The sequence below is a fragment of the Belonocnema kinseyi genome, chromosome 9 (genome assembly GCF_010883055.1).
Source record: "Belonocnema kinseyi isolate 2016_QV_RU_SX_M_011 chromosome 9, B_treatae_v1, whole genome shotgun sequence".
NCBI lineage: Eukaryota > Metazoa > Arthropoda > Insecta > Hymenoptera > Cynipidae > Belonocnema > Belonocnema kinseyi.
The window spans coordinates 27589031-27605321 of record NC_046665.1 but is presented as its reverse complement, the minus strand read 5'-3'; the positions used below and the strand labels follow the sequence as shown (position 1 = coordinate 27605321).

Below are 16291 nucleotides of genomic sequence, written 5' to 3'. Positions count from 1 at the left end.
AGCTACAAATCACAAAAAACCAAGCACCTTTTTAAATTGCAACAAAGTTACAAGCACCGCGCTATCTTATGGCCCTGCGATCCCATGATTAGGACTGGGGAACAACATCCCTAGTCCTTAATTACCAAAACATGCCCCGAGAAGCTCAGTCTTGTGCTCTCTGCGCCCCGATACGTTTTTCGTTCCGATATCAGCCCCCTGGCTGTTCTCGAGCTCTCAACCATGACGCATCCTCGCCTCAGAACGATCGCCTGCACAAGGATCAACTACCATCATGAGACTAACATTACAGATTGTTGCATGTGTGCCATTTGAAAAAGTTTAATTTAGGAGTAGACAGTTAAAATTCACTGTTGTTGTGAAATCTGAATTTTGAAATGCTTATTATTGAAGTGTTTTATTGTTTTTCAGAAAAAGTGCGGGTAGGATAAATGTAATTAGACCAAAAAAGTGCGATAAAACGATAAAATGTTGGTACGACAACAGCCCAATTTCAAGTTCCACCATTGACAATAATAATTAAAATTTGCCTGATAAAAAAAGCCTTACTTGTACTCCTTGTAGCAGGATTGAGTAAGTGAAGGGTTCAAAATAATTTCAAAATAAATGGGTAAAAAATCAATATGGAAGTAGGAGAAAACTAGTTAGAACGGGAAAATAAGAAAGATAGCAAAAAAACTAGGAGGAAATTGAATGAGAAACAAGAAAGTTAGAAAAGGAAGCGGCGTCAGTAATGAAAACTGGCGCGCGAACTAGGAACCAGTGACGTCATACAAACAACCCTAACACTTCCCGCCCCCAGTGGATACGTCCGCAACACAGTCAGCCCAAGCGCAACTGCGAAGTAGTAAAAACCGAGACGCTCACTTAAGTGAACGTGCCGTTTTTTAACCAGCCGTAGGAGCCCCTGAGCTAGTCGAAAGAAAATAAAAAGAGAATAGTTAGTTAAATCTAAAGATTTTACACCTTTCTGAAGCCTCTGACAAACTCTCTTACGTTTTCTCGTACCTTTATTGATAGTCGATTCTTCTTAACTGTACTCCGCACGTTATTCTAAAACTAAAGTAATTGTTAAATTTGCCTAGAGAAGCTCATAACTAATAACTAAAGACAACCGCAGTTTATTAAAATATCTTCAAGCGCCGAGAATCGAACGCACGCACCGCACGGTTATAAGTCGAACGCCTAATCCCCATAGCTACGATGCCACGCTGAGTGCGATATCGTAAATGCTTGACGCCATTCATCCAATACTTTAAAAATTAGGGAAAAAGGTTTTTGAAGCTCGGTTTGTTATATGTGATTGTTAAACGTACTTAAATGATTTAAAATTAAATCGATCTTTAAGAAAAATTCTTTTCAAATTTTTAAAACACCAAACGTTTTATATTTTTTCAGACAAAATGAAATTTTTAAAAGTTTGCATATCTGCGATTTTTTTCTTTTTAAATTTAAATATAATTTAGCATAAGAGATCTTAATAGGTTTTTCTATTCAATTTCTAACTGGTTTTTATCTGATTCGTAGTGACTTGCAAAGTGGCTTCGATTAGCATCGGATGTGCTGTTTATTCGGTACTCGCATTTCATTAGATATCGGCTCCTAAGTAGCATCTAAACGGATTTCTATTCGGTTCCTAATTACCATCTATTTGGAGCGGAGGAACTTTTAATGTGGATCTCATTAGGCTCTAATATGTGTTTATTTGGTATTTTTAATGCATTAACTATCGGCTCCTAAGTAGATCCTAAATGGTTTTTCTATTCGGTTTCTACCTGGTTTTTATCTGGTTCGTAGTGACTTGCATAGTGGCTTCGATTAGCATCGGATGTGCTGTTTATTCGGTACTCGCAATTCATTACATAGTGAAATCTAAATGGATTTTCTATTCGGTTTGCAATTGCCATCCATTTGGTGCGCAGAAACTTTTAAAGTGGGTCTGATTAGGATCTAATGTGTTTGTATTTGAATTCGTAATGCCTTAACTACTGGGTCCATAGTGGCAACTAAGTGGATGTCTATTAGGTTTCTGACTGGTATTTATCTGGTTCGGAGTAACTTTTGAAGCGGGTTTGATTAGGATTTGGCATAAGAAATCCGAATAGGACATCTTAGAACAGCAATTTTAAACTTGTTTTATTCGTTATTTTGAGATTTAATGTCCGATTAATTTTAATCCAAGTTCCCATTCAAATTCCTAAGAGAATCTCTTAGAGAAGCAATTTTTTACTTGTGCAGTTTGCGAGAAAGGAGAACCTAAAAGGTGCTTTATAGATCAACTTTATAAACCATTATTTTGAGTTTTAATATTCGATTAATTGAATCTCGATTTACGATTGCAAACCCTAATAAAACCTCTTAGAACAGCAATTTTAAACTTTTGGCATTCGTAAAAAAGCAGAACCTATTAGATTCCTTTTAGGGCCACTTTCAATGCAGATCTTCGAATTTTCATTTGATAAAAAGAATTCCATTTGACCATTCAAAACCTCATAGAGCTACATAGAGAGGCATTTTGTACTTTGTAATATTTCCAGTCATGTTTTAAAAGCACATCAATGCTCAATAGAGCGTATTAGGAAAATAAATTCAAGTTCATTTTTGTCCCAGTAACCGTATAATTGCCGAATACAAGCCATTGGAAACCATATTCAAATAAAAAGACGCTTAAGAACCACGTAAGACCATATAGAAAGCTATCTGCATCATATATGGTTTTAAACAGTTTCTATTGATAACCTATTAGGCATTTTTACTAGGGTGGAATGCAATAAAGAGAAAAATAATTATAAGTTAGAGACGGTGTTAAATAAAAAGGAAGAAAAAAATTATTCAATAATAGAAAAGTTATTCGCAATTAGAAAAAGTAATTGGTATAATTTCAGAAATAATGCTGTAATAAATAATAATATTACCCGCGTGAAAATAGAAAAGAAGAAAAATTTAGAATTTTACGCGGAAATTTCTGAAGGCGTAGTAGAGTTGAATGAAGCACAACAAGTGCAATTAGAAAATCTGATTAAAAGAAAAGTAAAAGATCAGGGGACAGAATTAAAACCGACTCATTTGACTAGCCATAAGATAGATGTGCAAGGTCACGAACCCATTAAGAAAAGATACTATACGTATCACCGAAAATAAGAGAGATCATGTACGAGGAAGTAGATAGACTTTTAGAAGAAAAAATATTAGAACCATCGAATAGCGGTTGGTCAAATCCGATTGTAATGATAAAAAAACTGAATGGAAAATATGGATTTTGTTATGATTTTAGGAAAGTAAATAAAATTACTTAAAAAAATTTATATCCAATTCCGATAATGTCTGAAATATTAGACACATTGAGATTAGCAAGATACATGCCAAAAATAGATCTTTGTTCAGCATATCATCAGATACCGTTGGACTAGGAATCTAAACCGATAACAGCTTTTATTGTTCCGGGGAAAGGAATGTATCAGTTTAAGAGGATGCCACTTTAATTAACAAATGCTCCTGCTACATTTCAGCTCCTGATTGACAGAATAATAAGACCAGAGTTAAAGCCGCATATATTCTGTTATCTCGATGATATAATTATAGACTCAAAAAATTTTGAAGAACATTTAAAATACTTAGAAATTGTATTAGATAAAATTAAAAATGCAGGTTTAACAATAGGTTTGGATAAATGCGAATTTAGATGTTCGGAAATAAAATATTTATGTTTCAAAGTAAATGAAAAGGGATTACAAGTTGACGAAGAAAAAATAGAACCAGTTTTAAATTTTCCAAGGCCTAAAACAATTAAACAAGTTCAAAGACCGATAGAAATGGCTTCATGGGATTGGAAATTTATACCCCAATTTGCAGAAATTATGGAACCATTACAAAAGTTATTAAATAAGGAAGTCAAGTGAGAATGGTCTGAAAAACAGGAATATGTTTTCACGAAAATTAAACACTTACTAACGACAGCACCAATTCTAGTTTGCCCTGATTTTGAAAGCCCATTCCAAGTTGAAACTGATGCTAGTGACATAGGATTAGGAGCTATTTTAACACAAACAATAAACGGCGAAAATGATGTAATAGCGTTTTTAAGTAGAGGTCTAAATAGAGCTGAACGTAAATATTCAGCTTCAGAAAAAGAATGTTTAGCCGTAATCTGGGCGATTAGAAAGTTTAGACCATATTCAGAGGGTTATTCTTTTAAGGTTATCACAGATCACATTGCATTAAAATGGTTACATAACTTAAAAAATCCAACAGGTCGATTAGCAAGATGGGCTTTAGAATTTTTAAAATATGATTATGAAATTGTATATAGAAAAGGAAGTTTAAATCAGGCACCAGATGCTTAACCAAGGTTAAATAAAAATCACATAAAAGTCTCAAGTATTTTATCCAGCACAATAGAATCGAAGAAAAAAGGTTTTAAAGAAATTGAAGATCACTGGTATAAAAATAAGATGATTGATGTAAAAAACAAACCAGAGGAAAATCCTAATTGGCGAATACGCGATAATCAATTATATTTTTATAGGCCCGAACCTCTAAAATCAAGCTTAAATTTAGATTGCAACCCATGAAAATTAACAATACCGAAAGAATGTCTTAAAATTGTTTTTGGCCCGGTATGTATTCTGAAACGTTAAAATAAGTGAAAGAATGCGATATTTGTCAGAGAATAAAACCAGAAGTAAACAATCAGATAGGTTTGATGAGAAGGCAAATAATAGAAAATTAATTAAATTAATTAAATTATCATCAACCGTTAAAAAAGAATTTCATAAGCGTATTTAGAAAAAGACCATAAAACATGGGATGAAAATTTATATGATCTGCAATTTCCGTTAAATACTAGTAAACATTCGTCTATAGGTTTTACACCGGCTTTTTTTGATATAGGTAGAGAATTTCAACCGATACAAGCTTTGAATAAAGATTTGGACGGAAAAAACGAAATAGAATTTTAAGAGTTAGAAAAATGGGCAGATAGAATGAAAACATTAAAAATAATTAGAGAACAGGTAATTAAAATTCTATATGTCGCAAATGATAAAATCGAGGTATTATAATCTAAGATGTAGACCTATAACTTTTGAAATTGGCGAGCAAGTACTAAAAAGCCATAAAAAAGTGTCAAACAAAGGGGAAGGAATAGCTCAGAAACTGAATAAAAATTTTGAAGGACCATTTTTTATTAAACCAAAGATTTCACCAACAATTTACGAATTAAAAACTAAAAATTGGAAATCACTAAGTAATTGGAACGTTAAAGATATCAAAAAATGTATTAGTAAAGAGTAAATTTTAATTCGAATTTTTCATTGGGATGACACGCATGTTAATTATTTGATTTTAACACAATTGGCAAATACAAAAAATAACACAAACACATGCATTTGCAAAAAATAGACAAAACAGAAAAAAATTTAATTTCAGAAAACGGAACCAAGATTGATTCTGAAGTGCCGAGATTGCCTCTTCCCAATAGTAAGCGAGGACTTCTTAGTTTACAAATGTTCACAAGGGGTAGAGTTGTTGCAACCCCCACTCAATGAAAAACCCAGGAAGCAGAAAAAAAGTTGCAAGCAATCGACAGAAAAAAGCAAATGTCGACAGAGAGATGTATGAGGCGCTGAAAAAAATTAGAGGAGAAGAGGAGATTAGGAAAACAGAATTTGAAATAAAAGTCGTCAAAATCGAAGAAAAGATGATTAAAAAAGAATCAGAGGAAATAAAAAAATTAAGTAGAAGAAATACAAAAGACAAGAGAAAATGAAGAAAGGGAGAAGGAAGAAATCGAGGAGGAATGGAGAGAACATCGCGCAAGTTTAAGAGATTGGGACCGAAAAAATAGGCAGAAACTAAGAAATGAAGCGGAGCAAAGAGAGAAGAGGAAGCAAATGCGAAGAGCAAAAAAGAACTAGATGAAATAAAAAAATTGGCACCAGAAGAAGCCAAAATCAAAAGAGAGGAATTTTACAGGAAAAAGACAAGAAGACAGGATATAGAAAGAGATGTGGAGAAATACATGGCCCAGTTTAAGTAACAAAATAAAATTAAAATAAAATAAATATAGCAAAATAGAAAAAAGAGAAGACTAGAAATAAAATAGTTTACTTTGCCACATACACCACAGAAAAATTTATTTTTGACCCCTTACAAACACAACAGAAAATACTCTTATTGATTTTTGATTACAAGGAAATATCTAAAAGTGATATATTGCTCTTTATTTCACAAAAAAATTAATTTTCGGTATCTAAATAAAGTAAAAATGTTTTCGTATCCCTAGATTTACACTTTCGAAGTGAGGAGGTAAATTAAATAATTTCTATCAGGCCAGAATAACGTAGAGGATTAAAAAAGAACCCAGAATTACATTTTTTCGCTGTTTTCTTCAAGTTATATGACTCATCAACCATGTGACCATCATACGAGTATTATACATTTCTTAAAATGTATACTGATTAAAATTAAATAGCAGAATAGTCAGAACATATATTGGCTTGTTATAATGGCATTCAATTATCAAAGTAGTGCCAATAACCTGCTGTTATATTGATTTCTGATATTAGCTTGAATTTATTCGTCCTATTTTAATTTAAAAAAAAAAAGAATTTTTCGTTTAAAAAATGGGCAAGCTTTTCCGACTTTCGAATCTTGATCGGATGATTCCATCTCTAACGTCAGAGTAGTGAGCTAACCAAGATGCGGATGTGACTTCTTTCACACACCTTTCCACTGCTTGAGTATGGTATGGAAGATGAAAAGTGTATTTGGAAATTATATGAGTTGCGTCCTTCGTTGTGAACTCGGTGAAATTTTCAATTGCGATTGATCTAGTTAATGGCGTTCCCGAAATTTTTCACTTCTCTCAGTCGATCAGGTCGGTGTAATCTTTTGCGTCACAATTCAATAAAGGAACCTCGAATTTCCCTTATTTTGATTTCCCAGTTGATTATCTCGCAGAAATTATTCGAGACACTGCGAGCATGCGGATTTTTTGCCTTTCGCCATATAGCATAGCGAGAAAAAGATTTTCTGGTTGAGCAAAGTAGGCATTATTTAGTATTACTTTTTGGATACATTCAGCGAGATCTTACTTTAGGTACGCAATTAAAGAACTGCTTTTCCAGAGATGTTTCGGGTCATCTTTAATAGATGGTTGACACTCAATTTCGAACCACATTGGGACATATACTCTCATGATGAATTGAACTAAAACTCTTAACTCAAATGATGAATTCTGAGTCCCTATGTAAATTCGAGGAATTCTACTCATCCTAGTCAACCATCTGGCATGCGATAATTTCCCTGGACTTTTTCGAGCAAGATTTCAGAACACTCTCCTTCTTTGATAGCATTCCATATGTGTAGCAGGTACTTTTAATCAGAACTAAGATCACGGGTATCAACTACAGGAGAATTAGGACTGTCGATAGCATAGAAGTTTACAACCGGAAGTTCTCAACAAGAAGCTAAGCTTTTTATGATTGGATCAGAAAAATCGTTAGGGCCAGAAGTACCTCCATCAAGCTTTATAAACAAAGCTTTGAATGGTAGCTCATTACCATAAAGCTGACAGACACTTCATTGAAGCGATTTACCCAATTCTAATTTTAGCAATCGAATTATACCTGCGTGTTGACCAGTGTTCGTAGGACAGGCATCACAACCCACACAATCTAGATTGTAGGTATTAATTTCTTTGTCCAAGAAAAACTGTAGGATGTCGTGTGTAATCGTTTTTGCATCTAAAGCAGATGAGGATATGTGTCCTAAATAAGTAATTCCTCGTTCTTAAATAAGGGAAGTATGTTCTTCTCGTTTTGTTGTTTGCTGTGTTTTTCCTTTACTTGTTCCATCCATTACTTTTGTTTCGTCTTTTCTTCCATCGAAGTAAAAATTCTTTATTTCTGAAACCAAAGAGAGATGCTCTTTCTGAAGTTGGTAACGAGTTTTTTTTTCTTTTCTGATAGAGTTTACTCTTGTCAAAAACAAAACCTTTTACTTCCAGAATGTACTTACTCACGTCGTGTAAAATTGCTAAAGCCTGTGAAGCAGCAGACCTATATAAGGGACCTATAAGGGATCCATGCATCCTCAACATATTCTTCGGCCGGCTGGTAATCGTCTTTTACATTGTCATCTATAATCGAGCCACAGTAAGAACTTTCACCTTCTATTTGCACCTTCTGATGCTTTCTTTGCATAACTTCTTCACTTTGATCTTCAAGTACATCAGTCATCAAACGCTTCGATTGTACTTTATGATTATCTGATTGTTCTGAATCAATTTTCGGAAAAGACGGAAATGATTCTCTGATTCAACTGGAAGATCACTGATCTAAGGGAAACACTCTGGCAGCAGAAGCTACCAGAGTGTTAGAAAGATCTATCTCACAAGTGCATGAAGCATTATCACACTTACAAGCCGCAATATCAAATAACTTTGATTTATTTACACGAAACGAATTAAATTTGCTTTTGTACCAGGATTTATCATTATCTCTTCCATGCGACTTTTTTAATTTCTGCAACTCATCTTGATCTGTTTTAACGATCTTTGCGTTTCTTAATTCTGTAAGAATTGGGATGAAAGCTTTATTCCACGTATTCTGCAACCTTCTCACAACTAAATGCGAAATATCAGAAAAATGTAGGTATCTTTTAGACTCTTTTTCATTTCGAATTTTTTCGCATTCGAAAAAATAGTATCGCATTACATCAAAGTGTGTATGTAATCACCAGTTTCTTAACTTACTGTATTTTCCAATGATTGGTCATTCAATTAAAAAATCCATTTTCCAAACTGAAACCACTAACAAATATCATACGGTGTTTACTGAATTTAATGCGAAAAAGAAATGCTGTATAAAATACGAGTTGTCCAGCTCCCTTATAACATACTCGCGATTAGGCAATTAAAACTGAACTGAATTCTTTTTTTGAAAAAGCGGATAGGAAAAACAAAATATAAACAAAAGCCTGGTTAGCCGTGGTGCACTGGTAAAATGTAAACAAAACCTTAATGCACTCAAAAATTGTGGTGAACCATGTTTGTTTTGATTCTGAGGATTAGCGAGCAGACTATGAAGGCATGGAAATATCTTCTAATATTAACAAATTTTTAATTTTAGATTTTTCTAATGGTTAAAACTACAAATGACTTCGGTTCAAAAACTAAACAGCATGTCCAAATTGAAACTATTGTCAGAAATCAGCATCAAAGTAATACTTTGATAATTTAATGACATAAAAATCTAATATATGTTCCGGCTATTTTTTTATTTGCTTTTATTCCGAATATATTTTAAGAAATATATAATACTCGTATGATGGTCACATGGTTTATAAGTTTTATAGTGTAAATCTAGGTACACTCGACAAAAATTTTTTCCTTATTTAGATACCGAAAATGATTGAAATGAATGAAATGATTTTAATATTGACATTCTGCATACGTTATTGGTGCAACATATTCAAAATACATTTTTCTTAACGTATATCAGACATTTCATAGTCAAATAGTCGAAAAAATTGCCAAAACTCTAAAAAAATATCAAAAACGACCATTTTTTTCTCGATATTTTGAAATTTCAAGGTCACTAAGGTAGGGTAAAAGATAATTTAATCATTTTTTACTATGTAAGTGCAAATCCTGTCAAATATATGGGAGCGCCCTTTTTCATACTTGATCTGCTTCTCCCCACCTACCACTGCGAGCACTGGGCTTCGGCCCGCGGCCTGGAGACTCGGTTCTGTTCAGTAGATTTATAATCGTTATAGAGATCACATTGAGTGAGACAAGCCTTTTTGTGTTCTTTATACCAATAAATAGGTTTTCTACTTTTCTACATCTGACTCTCATTACTTTACACAACTGTCCTCACTTGAATACTCTAACAGATTATGGGCCTAGTCGCGCTTCCACTGCGCGGGTGTTGTAATGTGTGAAAAGTGCATCGAAGAAGAATTTTGAAAGTGCGGATTACGAAAAACATCACGGCAATATGGAGGATGATCTCAAAAAGGAACAAGATGCCCAGAAGGGCCAGGATGATGAGAACGATTTCAACAACACTTACGAGAAAGATCGGGAATTGCGTAAGTATTTTGTTTGTTAGGACAATATTAGGTGCGGGTGTGAACACGTAACGGGGAGGGAAAAAGAAAGAGAGCCGAATCTCTCAAAAATTCAAAGGATCGCGATCGTGAAAATTGAAAGGTGAAATACGCGGAGGATAAATGAAGTAAGGCACGCACGCGACAAAGGTGAGACACAACAATCGAGAAAAGCGATGGGCAAGATTTTTGTTTCTGAAGGCGTTTCTTAGAAACAACTTTAGGCGAGTTCAGACAAGTGCCGGCTGGGGAGCGCGGTCGCGTGGCGTGACGAATGAGAAAGAAAGCTGCAGCGTTGAGAGAGCGTTTCACTTGACACTCGAGTGTAAGGTGCGGTGTGTTTGGAAAAGGAGAGAGAGAGAAACGGAGATGCTTTGGACTCTTCTCGTGCGCGCGCTCGGGTTTCGTCGAAATGCCCAACACGGAAATGAAACGAAGTGTGATGTGTGCGTTGCTAAATGATATAAGGCAATCGAAATTCAAAACAAAATTAGATAAAATATTAATACATTACAATTTTACAGAGGATTCACCTTTGAGCAATATTTAGAAGTTTTTGGAAAGTAACTTCAAATTGAATCAGCTTCACCTAGGAGAAGCAGTGACATTGAGTATGACCGGGGAGAGCTTGAAAATCACATGTGAAAAAGGACAGGAATACTATACTGGTGAGTTAATTTAAAGGTGTGATAAATTTAAAATAGAAGAAAAATAAATTGAAAATAAAATGCGCACAAAAAGGTAGTAAGAAAAATTGGTTTGTGATTGGTCGGGTACACAGACTTGAAGTTCAGGAGGTGTACTTGATTGATCAGGGCGGGCGGAGAGGAATCTTGATGTTCGGACACTTATCTGCCCGTTCCTCTTGAGATCAGCCATACTTGTTGTCACTGTCAACTGATCTTGAGATATTGACTCTTAGCAAATGAACTAAAATAATTATTCTTACATCGAAGAGAGTGTTTCCTGAACCAGCGAAAGAACACTGGTTTGTTTTGGAGAAGTGGCTGGAGACACATCTTATTGGCGGAACAACTTCTATCATGCCAAGATCGAATCAAATCGAGCCATAGGTCACCTCTGAGCAAAATGGTGCGAAGGAGAGTAAAGATGTGAATGACGAGAACAAGGTGAGCAAGGGGGTGAGTACCGGTACAAGATGGGCAAATAGGGGAGATGATACGGACTATGGCGAGAATGTCAAATATCCTCGTAAAGAATGCTAAAGCATACAATAGCACTGTTGATGCTTTACGAGATGAGCTGAAAAACTGCAGCAAAGAAAGAGATGAGGTTAAAGTTAATGGGAATACTGATTTTATTGAAATAGACAAACAAACCTTAGAAGATCAAAGATTCAAAGTTAGAGATATTCTTATGAATCATTTGGATATGAACTATCATAAAAATAATAAATTTAAAAGAACCGATTGAAATTTTAAATAAATGAAAAGAAATTAAAAGGTGTGAAACTAATGTAACTTCTCAAACGGTTAGAAAACAATTGTATAATATGCAGTATATTATTGGTAAGATCAAAGTTACAGAATTTTGTGACAAATTTGAAGACACGATAAGAAGTTATGAAAATTGCCCTGGTGCGAACCCGTTATCAGAAGACGAAAAACGAGATGCGTTTTACAGCGCCATAATGGTATCTGTTCCGTCAATTCAAAGTATAGAATTCCTCAACAAGACAACAAAAGGAAAAGGTCTCTCGCACGAGGAATTAAAAATTCTTGTTTTACAGGAAGAGGCATCTCGAAGCCATAATGAAAGCGCAAGTGCGAACGCGGTGCGATCAAGTTGTGTAGCGGCTCACTACACAGGTCCTAGAAGACCTGGCTCTGGAGGTGAGCAAAAGCCAATTCATTGCTAAGAGTGCGGTAGCTATGAACACCTCGCTGGAGCCTGTCTCAATCCGGAAACTAAAAAGTGCTACAGGTGCCATGGATTGGGACACAAAAGAAAGGATTGCTGTGGCTCTAAAAGAGCTAGTAGTCGCAATAATTTTACTAATAATTATTATCGAGGATTTAGAGGTGCCTCTAGAGGTCAGATCAGGGGGCTCAAAAGAAAATCTTTTCACGATTTTGGATATTCGGAAAATCCGAAACGGGGAAAATTTAGGGGAGTGATCAGAGGTAGCTTTAGGGGAAGAACTAGAGGCAGAGGCAGAGGTGGTTACCGCGGACAAAGTAATAATAATGGAAGAGGAGCGAATCAACAACCTCAGAACCACAAGAGTGAAAACACAGGAGGAACCAACAACAATAACAAAGGTAAGTTTTCACTTGAGCAACCTCAGCTCGATTGCAAAGCCTCGCTGATGTAAAATTACTGTAATTCTAAAACAGAAGCGTTTCTCACGAGTTCAAATAGGTTAGGTCTAGACAAATATATTTCGAAATTTCTTGCAGACACAGGTGCGGCAGAGCACTTTACTAATTCAAAATTAATTTTAAAACATTTAATGAATTAAATTAAGGTGTGATTAAATGTGCTAACAAAAATAATTCAGCAGATTTGAAAACGGAGGGAGCAGGGATTTTCGAAATAATTCTCGAAAATGGAAAAACCCTCTTAATTGACAAAGTAATTTTAGCTAAAGCTCTAAAATAAAACTTACTATCCTTAAAAAAAATTGCCGAAATGGGTCTTATAATATATCTAGATAATGAGATCATTGATATCTTTGATCCTATTTCAAAAGAATCATTTATAAAAGGTGTGTACAATAGCCCCTATTGGATAATAGAGTGAAATATAAACAATAATCGTAATAATAACATAAATTCTCACGGTGCGATTAATAGGCGAGTTTTTGCTAACTAAGTTGAAACGAGCGATGAAGGGTATATGACTAGGAGTGAAACTGCCAAGGAAAAATTTCAAGCAAATTTAGATGTACAAACACCTTTGGAAATAGCTGAGATAGAATCTGAGGATAAAGTTAGTGTAGATATAGACAAAATAAGTAACGAAAATTCAGGGGAGGCAGGAGAACAGAGGAGAGTAAAACGTCCAAATCCAAGCCTTACGAAATGTCTAATTTTGACATTACATATGGGATAGGAAAATTCATAATGTCGATGATATGCCAATTATAGATATTGATGAAGATTTGTCTCCTTTTTCAAAAGATAATGAACTGTGCAAGCTAAATTTCCAGAAAATAAAGAATTAAATCATGCTGTTTTTGACAATTTAAATTGTCAAAAACAGCATGATTAGGGACCTTGCCCTTCAATACGGTGCGTGCTAGGGCTACTGCCCCGCTTCAAGTAATACACTCAGACGTGATGGGGCCAATTTCTCCGGAAACTTATTTCAAATGATATAAATACATTTCAGTATTCATAGACGATTATTCCAGATTAGCTATGGCGTATGCCATGAAAGCAAAAAGTGAAACCGGATATTGCCAAGAAATGTTTGTCAGAAGCGCTCGAAACTTGTTAAGGTATGATGCAAAGGTGTGTTATCTTAGGTCTGACCAAGGTACAGAGTACACAAGCGGTTACATAATAGAAGTACTATAAAAACTAGGTGCTGAACAACAATTGTCCCTACCGGATACACCCCCCACTTAATAGCGTAAGCGAACGATTTAATTTAACGCTGCAAAATAAAAAAAGAGCTTACATGTTTGACGCGAAGTTACCAGAAAATCTCTGGGACTTATCCATTAATGCGGTATGAAACGCTATCCAATTCTTGTGAATTTTTTTTAAAAGTACGTCTTTTCACGTTTAAAGAACTAGAAATATAAGTTTGAACTGGTTATATCGCCGAAAAATCAAGATAAAAATCGGACGTAGCTTTCCCATATTTTTGTGTTTTTTATTTCATTTCTGTGGTTTCACCTGTCATATCATAAACGAATTTAGGCGCGGTGAAAACAAAATGTAACTACCTATTCTTTGATTTACTTTTCCGTTTAAAAATACTTCAAGAAGAATAACCCAAAGTATTCTTTTTCGGATAAAACATCGTTTATAAGACCCTGTTGAGAAGGTTAAGAAAAGTTCCGGAACACGTCACAAAATTCTTCTATTGAAAGAATGAAATACGCGTGTTGATTTTTTTACAAATTTATGATTTGAGGGGGTTGAGGTCTTACCATTATTATAACTTGGGTCTTGATTTCTTTCCAGAAACGTTCTTTTAAATATTTTTTATGATTCCAGCAAACTTCTGGTACATACTGCTTCACTTATTTCCGAAGATGGAAGATGACGTATCATATCTATTACCATAAGCAGCAATGAAGTTTAAAGATTCTGTGACGAACATTTAAACGGTGAGGATACTTCCTCTCTTGTGAGTTGCCTAAGTAGAGATATCTTCTAAGGAATATACTAGATTGGTCCTTCTTTGTTCAATTACGTATTATAATTATATAAAGAAAGTAGAAGCACTCTAAACTTTATGTAAAAACTTGGCATAGAAGCAAACTGTAATTATCTCTGATAATTTAAAATCACAACAATAATCTTCTGATGTTTGCGATCAGAGTTAGCATAAACACATTATTAATTTATATTTAATAATTATTAAATAATAAAAACAATGTACATAAACTGTGCCACATAGGATGTAAACTAATTTCGGCTTCATTTTACGCAAGAGAAAAGAAACATGCTCGCCATGAGGAATTATTTGTCAACGAACAAAATTAATTAAGCTATTTGATAATAATAGACTCGAGCATGTAGAATACATTCAAACTATGACGGATATTCGCCAATCATTCAGAAAGATATAAAATAACGCGTCCCGTGCAGAAATTTCCCATCTTTTTCCCAAGTTCCGATCTAGGCCTGATCAGATTTGCGACATGTGGCCGCAAGGGGGTAGATGGTGTGGCTCGCGTCGGATCCACGTCGCGTAGGATTAGGTTAGACAAGATTATGTCAAGTTTTCTATTGTCGTGATATTGTTTTGTTTACATCGAATTCAAAATGTCAAAAGCAAAATGTATATTACGAGTTCGGAAGCACAGATTACAAAAAATATAAAATTATAACAATAATATTTATTTTATAAAGCTCTAATAATTTTTACCTATTTTTGGAATATTTTAAAAATATTCTTTAGATATTTATATTGTCAAACTCGATTGTGGTACATTACGAAATTAGTGACTTTTGAGATTAGGGACGTCCGACTTCATTGGTTCCTCTCAAACTACACGAAAATCGTTTGCATTCCTACAGTTATACCTCAACTTCCTATGCATTCACATTACTTGAAAACATTAGTTTATACTAAATATATGAATTTTCGGATTAGTAACGTGATATATTAAATGTTTTTAATATTTTCTCGAACACAAGCTCACTTTAAAAATCTCATTCCACGCGCCCCATGTGCGTTAATTAAACAAGAGACATTCCAAAAGAATATTAAAAAGATTCAAAAATATTTGTGATTGAGATTCATTTATGAATCTGTATGTGTGCGTGTGTATAAGTAGCTCTAAATATGAACATTGTTTTTTAAAACGGAATAGTTTTCTCCGAAATGCAAACTCTTAACGATAAATTCAAGGAATACAATAAGGTAGAATATTGAAAAATGAAAGTTTTGTGAAACACAACGCCTGAAAAAAATATTATTGAAAAAACTTTTTAAATTTTACAAATTATAGAAATAAAAAATTAAAGGGGCCAGATCTGGGCCAGATCAGGCCCCCATGTTCGATGCCTAGATCTGGGCCCTATCGGGTAGGACGTTTCATTTAAGGTCTGGAGCTATACAGATTACCCTATCGGGGCCACATTTTTCCTGATCGGGTCCCGACTGGCGACCCACCAAAATATCTGCACGGATTATTCTATGTTTTGTTACATATCATATGCCGCGAAATATTGAATAAACTAACTATATTTGAAACAGAAATGCTATCAAATATCGCTGTGTAAATCTCTTAACGTAAGGTTTGACTTTTGGTATGAATAATCCCGCGTGGAAAAGGTGAAAAATCAGCAATGGCACAAGCGTGGTGTAAGCGTGGGTAAACCGGGGCATAAGCGTGGAGAAAGTGTGCAGTAAACGTGGGGTAAGCATGGTTCAAGATTGGGTCAGTCTTCACGCACGGTAGTCCCATGTTCGTCCCATGGTTATGAACAATGGATCAAGAATGGCTAATAGCCTCACCGCCATGCTTCGC

General features: G+C 34.7%; 1 protein-coding gene across 1 annotated transcript in view; it reads left to right on the top strand.

Moving 5' to 3' along the window:
• LOC117179461 (nose resistant to fluoxetine protein 6-like) overlaps nt 1-14707 on the top strand; it is an 824251-nt gene extending 809544 nt beyond the window's left edge. The window contains exon 12 of the mRNA XM_033371296.1: nt 14307-14707. The gene's annotated coding sequence lies outside the window, so the exon portion shown is untranslated. The remainder of the gene's footprint in view (nt 1-14306) is intronic.
• Nucleotides 14708-16291: the final 1584 nt, after the last annotated feature.